We start from the raw sequence: 6,573 nt of genomic DNA on the forward strand, positions 1-6,573 counted from the left end.
TAGGGAGAAGATACTGTAAGTGCAAGTTAAAGTGCATTAAAGGCAGAGTGCTATATTGTACAGAAGGAAGAGTTGAGTTTTACAGGTGTTGTCTGAAGAGGTGTGTCTTGAGGAGGAGCTGGAAGGTGGTCAGGAACTGGGCAGTCCTGACATCCATAGGAAGGTCGTTCCACCACTGCGGGGCGAAGGTGGAGAAGGAGCGGGCTCTGGAGGCAGGTGGGGATCTGGAGGTAGCTGGGTGAAGTCTGCGCCGATCCCCTGAAATAAAAAAAAAATTCCAATCCAAATAGCACTACTATCAATGTTTTATAGTCCTGTAGATGGGGACACATTTACTCTGAATGGCCTGTCATCTCTATCAGCCACACTGCACAATAGTGGTAGCCTACAGCACACTTTTTTTTTTTAAATAATCATATGTATAACCAGGGGGTGGGGGGGGGGGGGGGGTAAGGGCAGGGGCCATTTTTAAAAATGTAATGTCCCTTCACTTTTTGACAAATGAAACATATGCACAGCGGAAAAAAGACACTCAAAGGGCCCCTCATATTTCTTCCCTTTGTCTTGAATTTGGATGCCTGCTCGCACCACACTACTGTCAACGTTTTTTATCTAAGTTAGGCTACTGTCGCTTTAAAGAATTATCCCTCTGGGCCCCGCCCCACACAAACATACAAACGTGGGTAAACGTTTCTTATTAGGCATCGTTTTTGTGTGGTTCAGCACAGCAGAGAGCTTGTTAACAAACAACCCATACTTTACGTTTTGGGAGACTCCACATCTGTATCCATTGCTTGTATTTCTGAAATATACATGTGTGTATTATAATTACCACCTCCAGTTTTTCTTGGGGGGGAGGGGCTTCTCTCGGCTTCTATCAGCCTCTATCGGCCAAAGCTTTTCTCTGCTTTTTCTGGAGAAAAAATGACTAGGGACCTGTGTATGACGTCTTTTTGATGATGTCGGACTGACATCAGACCGGAAAGGAAAAATTGTAATGTCGGACCTGGTCCGACATAGGACCGCAAATGGTTAAAGCAGAAAAAATTATTATCAACAAATGTGCCTAAATATTGAAATGCTTACCTGAAAAACAGTAAATTGTAGAATATTTAGGGTTTTTTTTAATGTCTACCTTGTAAATAAAGTAATACAAACAAATACAAACAAATGTTAAGAAAAAAAGTTTCCATTTCAATGTGTGTTGCGCAGGCATTAATGTAATTACAGCCGATATTATCTTAGATCTGTAAATGTTAGAAAAAGTACAACCCCCCACCCCCCCCCCCCGCGACCTTGGCCCCCCACTTTTAAAAAGGCTCTGGCATCGTTGTGTGTAACCAAATGTATTACACACACGTGACGCAGAGTTTCATATTTGTATTACTCTAAAATTGTAACTCAATTACATAAGGCTATGTAAGGCTAAATCAATCATTTTAGAACAGATTTTTTTTACATCCCCACAATTTGTTCTCTCAGTAAGCAGGAGCTGTGTAATGGTGCTTTCACAGAGAGGAGTTATGACGGTTCAGAACCGCCACTGAAGTGGCTTATAGGTCTGCGTGAATTGCTTATACCGCCACAGAACCGTCATATTTTATAACGTCTCTGAACCACCTCGTGAGGTGATTCAAAGACGGCACTGAACTGTCGTAACTGCCTGTGTGAAAGACTAAACCGCCACTGAAGCGCTATAGTGGGTGCGGTCAACATACCACGTCACTATAGCGTAGGTTGGTAGGTAAGGGCTGTGCATGCAGTGCTTAATTTGTGCCGGGGCAGAGCCCTGGAACCTCTGGCAGAGTCATAGCGCCGGTACCTCTAGTTAAAAATCACATAAAATGCTTTCTTTTTAAATTCTCAACACAGATGTATCAAGTCTGCAAGTTCTTGCGTGCGCACTAAAGAGAGACAATCCGCTGCCACGTTTGTAGCCTACTTTAAATTACTTTTTGATTTCAGCTTGAGTGCCTTTAAGTAAGATGACACTGGCTGCAACTCTATTGTCGTTTTTTATACACAAATAAGCTTACTTGATTTGAAAAACGTCATGAACGACACAAGCAACTTCTTACACTACTTGGTTTGATTAAATGAGTAGTATACAATAAAATATGAAAGCTCAACATTAATTTCAACAAAGAACAACGGCAATTTTTTTAATAAAAATATATATTGTAGCCTACTTCAACAGGAACATTAGCCTGATATATTATATTAAACCAAAACAATAAAATTAATAACGATCTGGTTCTCTTGCCTTTTTCAATGAATATAATTTAATTACTAGAGAATAAAAACATACTAAGTAAACAACTACCTATCCTAAGTTTAATTAATCGTTTTTGTAATCTACCAGTGGCTTCTGTTGCATACACATCGCTGATAACAGTGCAAACCGTGGGTCAAACCAATGTTCGTGTTGGGGGTACCTTATGGAAAAAACACATGTGATTCACATGTGAAAACTCACATGTGTTCACATGTGAGTTTTCACACAAGGTTTTCTGACTTTCTTGTGTGACTTTTCACATGTGGTAATTCACATGTTTATATTCACATGTGGTCATTCAGATGTTTATTTTCACATGTTCCATGTGAATCTTCACATGCATATGTGAAATGTTTTGTAAATTATTTAATATTTGTATACAATTATTCTCCACAAATCAAGGTGAATATTTTTTCCTGCTAATGTACCAGAGTACATGCACACAAATTGACATTACACAGATCCACATTGTCACCAGATAAAGTCCTTTTTGTAAAGTTAAATTAAATGTATTCCCATATATGAGTAACATAGACCAGACAATGTGAAATTAATAATTTTTAATACTGTTGCAAAATTACAGGAATACATACATCAACACATTTTAAATATAAACAAAAATACGTAATTAGGAAAAAAAGTCATTTTGATGTCCATTCTTACAAGATTCCATTTTACCTTGCAGCTTTTTTTTTTAATGTCCTTTCATCCCTCAACTTTTGAGCCATGCAGGCTTTGATGGTTGTATCATCAGCATGAGGGAACCTGGTTTTCACATGATCTGCAAAACAACAATAGATTTAATAGTACTATATGTCAACAGGGGGTTTCCATCCAGCGACATGCTGGTTGGGTTGATTGGTCTCTCTAAATTGTCCTCTGAGTCTGAACCACCCTATGTGTTTGGTGTGTACAGTGTGTGTGTGTGTGTGTGTTGCCCTCCATGGAGTCCTGTTTAGGGTGTAATCCCGAGCCCAATACAATAGTTGTATGTCAACATCACAGGGTCATATAAATAATAATTTAAAAAAAAAACATAATAAATCAAATAACAAAAGTAATAAATAACATTAAATACTTTTACTTTTTCTCACATAATAAATAATAATATTACTATAGCACAAAGGTAAGGTAAGTTGCATTGTATAGTTTATTTTATCCACTGATTTTTAAATAAATGTAGAGTATACAATTATAGTACAGAATTAAATTTTATATTTGAAAGTATAGAAAATGTTTTTTTGTGAAAACACAATATACCTATGTGGTGGATGGCACAATGTAAACTAATCAAGTGTGGTAGATAAAATGTTTCATGGACAAATTGTGCCTGAAATATACATTACCTATTATCAACCTAACTTTCAAAGAATCCAGTGCCTGCCTGACGTCATTGCATTGGATGCCTTTTTTGCCAGTGACTGAGGACTCTGTTAATTGTTCTTTTGAGAACATTGCCCCCATCAGATTTCTTGTCATTTTTTTATAGTCACTGGCCCTTCTTGCCTCTTGCTGGGCTATTGGATTCAATAAGCCATCTATCTTCTGAAAAGCAGTCATAAATAATAAAAACAGAACAATAAGAAACTAGAGATACAACATGCAAAACAAAAACCTGACCATGCAATACAAAATATTAACAAACACTCATCTAATAATAGTATATAGTAGTCAAACTGAGATGATCTTTGTAACAACAAAAAAAACTAATTTGAAACTATGCATGATATTTCCTACCATACTGTGTGACATATTTGAAGTTATATCATGTGTAGTCTTCTATATAGTGGTTAAATAGTTTTTGTATTGTATTCATTAGAATTACACAAAGCTATTTAATAATATACAAAATTAAAAACAGGTGATGTGCTAAACTTATGAGTAGCATCGCTCGTCTCAAACATTTATTGTAGGATGTCATTCTTAGATTACTTACACTATCCCTGTTGCATGAAATCTCTGCATGTGTTGCAGAGTTGGCAACTGGATGCAACTGATGTGCTGCTTGTTCTGGTGAAGTTTCTGTAGGCCTGACTTTACTTGGTAGATGTTTCTGAACATACTTCTTTACTGAAGCATCTATCAGTGCAGGTATGCCTACAAATACAAGAGCATTAACCTTGCTGTTTATTATATAATTTTATTATTGTTTATTTTGCAGATGCCCTTACCCAGGGCGACCTACAATTTTCACAAAATATACATATTACAGGAGTCATAATGCTTCACAATAACTACAGTCCAATATACATTAGCTTCAGTCCTAAAAGGATCAAGTTTAAGAACAATATACGGTAACTTAAGTCCTAATAAGAGAAAGTACAATATACAGTAACATCAGTCCTAATAAGAGCAAGCTTAACTAAAATAATTACATAATGTAGTACATGGTGCAATCAAGGGACAGTGCAAGTAGTAGATATGGTGATAGTTACATTGGGGTTACATATCAATTCCAAGTGCAGTGGAGTCAATATATAGGCAGTAAGCTAACAAAAAAAAGTTATTGATTTATTTTAGTTGCATACCTTCTTGGAGTTGCATGTTCAGTTTAGTGAGTTGTTTTATTTTAATACTTTTTCTTTGCAGCTCATCCTCCAGAGTTTCAATTTTTTTAAGGAGTCTATCTCTGCTAATCTGGCCAGGATATCCATCATTAGTATTGCTAGCTGTTTTGTATTTCTCAAGCAATTCAGAATTAGCTTTTTGTACAGCAGCAACTTTGTTCTGAAAAAGAAAATAACAAACAAAATATATATTATTAATCACAAGCGGGGGAAAAAGCAATAATTTATCGTTTTTATAAAGTTCTACTGATTAATTTAATCTGCTTTATTATTTAGGACAGCAAAGCTATATTATTATTATTATTATTATTATTATTATTTATTTCTTAGCAGACGCCCTTATCCAGGGCGACTTACAATTGTTACAAGATATCACATTATACATTATTTCACATTATACAGATATCACATTATTTTTACATACGATTACCCATTTATACAGTTGGGTTTTTACTGGAGCAATCTAGGTAAAGTACCTTGCTCAAGGGTACAACAGCAGTGTCCCCCACTGGGGTCAAGAGTCCAGAGCCCTAACCACTACTCCACACTGCAGCCTAACAAAGTAAAAAAAAAAATTGTAATAGACGTCAGCCTATATGCAATAGTAAGGTGTTCCTTAAATCCAGTCCTTGAGAACTACAATCGAGTAGGTTTTCTATACTTTAACACTGTGTCTGTTTAAAACCTAAGGGTAGTATGACCAGTCATAATCCAATAATTTATAATTAATGGTTGAGGCAGAATGACAGCCAGAACACTACCTTATTAGGTTTAGGAACACTGCAGATCCTGGGTCTTTTTTGTGCCACTATCTCCTCATCAGAGCAGGATTCTTCAGAAGTCTGCTCGAGTGAATACCTTACTGGCTGCTTTACAACTCTCTGCCCCTTGCCACTCAGACTGTCATCTTTGATGTCATCTATTTGAGCATCTAACCACTCCTTTTCTTTTTTTTAATGTATCTTAGGTTATCTGTAGAGATGAGAATGACAAATGAATTAGAAGGGTTATTGATTATCTTAGAAATAATTTTGTAACATTTTTTTATGGAATTCCCGTTGTTATGTAGGTAATGAGAAAAAGTAGTTGTGTGCAGGTAATAAGAAAAAATAAATTAAACATTAATTAAACAATTGTATTTTATTGAAGACATCTGAACACTGGACCTATATAGAAAGCAATAGGAAGAAAATAATATATAGTAGACGTGTATACATTATATTTTACATACAACCACTAATATGTAAACGATTGTAGCACTTTAAGTTGATGTGCTTTTTTATAAAAAAAAAATTAAAAACAAAGTTTTTAAAAATACATAATATGGGGGGAGAAATAAAGAGAAATACGAAAGCACTGTATGTGTTTGTAGATGTAAAGTTGCTTCAGAACAGCGCACAATATAGCGTCTCTATTTACACATCAAACTGACGTAAAGTCCTATTTAGTGTTTGTATATCTATGGCTACTTGTGCTGCCAGCAAGTGGGTTGGTCGAGGGGTGGAGCTAGAAGGCGTAATTGTCCAGAAAATGGGGTTGGTTAATCCTGGCGTTGGGCGGAGTAAGATAAAGTCAAGGAAGAGAGCGAGTCATTGCGAAGTAACAAGAGTTTGTTGTCTGTAAACAAATTGTTATTCATAATATTTGTTTATTAAAAAAAACTGTATTCACAAACTTAATGCGTCTGACTAATTTATTAATCTATACAATTTATAGTTAAAACGTACTTAC

The 6,573-nt window shown here is 35.7% G+C and overlaps 1 long non-coding RNA gene across 1 annotated transcript; it reads right to left on the reverse strand.

The window, feature by feature from the left end:
* Nucleotides 1–3,651: 3,651 nt before the first annotated feature.
* Nucleotides 3,652–5,664, reverse strand: LOC131732725 (uncharacterized). Its single transcript, XR_009325749.1, has 4 exons — nt 5,604–5,664; nt 4,804–5,002; nt 4,212–4,372; nt 3,652–3,820 (listed from the first exon to the last, which is right to left on the reverse strand). It is a non-coding gene; the product is annotated as an uncharacterized LOC131732725 (long non-coding RNA).
* Nucleotides 5,665–6,573: the final 909 nt, after the last annotated feature.

Source organism: Acipenser ruthenus, chromosome 3 (genome assembly GCF_902713425.1).
Source record: "Acipenser ruthenus chromosome 3, fAciRut3.2 maternal haplotype, whole genome shotgun sequence".
NCBI classification, from domain to species: Eukaryota; Metazoa; Chordata; class Actinopteri; order Acipenseriformes; family Acipenseridae; genus Acipenser; species Acipenser ruthenus.